This window comes from Sinocyclocheilus rhinocerous, unplaced genomic scaffold (assembly GCF_001515625.1).
Source record: "Sinocyclocheilus rhinocerous isolate Xijiao unplaced genomic scaffold, SAMN03320098_v1.1 scaffold22714, whole genome shotgun sequence".
Taxonomy (NCBI): Eukaryota; Metazoa; Chordata; class Actinopteri; order Cypriniformes; family Cyprinidae; genus Sinocyclocheilus; species Sinocyclocheilus rhinocerous.
This window is the reverse complement of record NW_015639609.1, coordinates 441-955: the sequence shown is the minus strand read 5'-3', so window position 1 is coordinate 955 and position 515 is coordinate 441. Positions and strand designations below refer to the sequence as shown.

The 515-nt window shown below is 41.7% G+C and overlaps 1 non-coding gene across 1 annotated transcript; it reads right to left on the bottom strand.

Moving 5' to 3' along the window:
* Positions 1 to 63: 63 nt before the first annotated feature.
* trnas-gcu (transfer RNA serine (anticodon GCU)) lies at positions 64 to 145 on the bottom strand. Its single transcript has one exon. It is a non-coding gene; the product is annotated as a tRNA-Ser (tRNA).
* Positions 146 to 515: the final 370 nt, after the last annotated feature.

The following is a 515-nucleotide window of genomic DNA, read 5'->3' as shown; positions in this document are numbered from 1 at the left end:
GTCACATAAGGACAATACACAAAAGGTGCAGAGCGGATTGAGAACAACCGCTAAAGAGTGGAATGATGAGGATGGGATTCGAACCCACGTGTGCAGAGCACAATGGATTAGCAGTCCATCGCCTTAACCACTCGGCCACCTCATCCCATGCGAAGACGTGCTTTTCAGCCACACTCATTGACAAGTCCATCGCCTTAACCTCTCGGCCAAGAACAGGGCAAAAGGGACTGCTACAAGGGGGAAAGAAAGGGAAAAGAGAAGGGGAAAGGAGGGAAAGAAAGAAAAGGAAAAAAAGAAAAAAAATCCATCATACTTCATGAACACTCACAAAAGGATTTAAGTAAAGGGTTTGATTGATTTTTGACTATATAATTTCTAATAAAAACTGATAATAACAATAATAATAATAAATTACTGATCTGACAAACACACCACACACTCTTGCCAGGACTTGCACCTGGAATCTTCCACCCAAAGGATGGATGTGTTACTATTACACCACAAGAGTTGTGTCT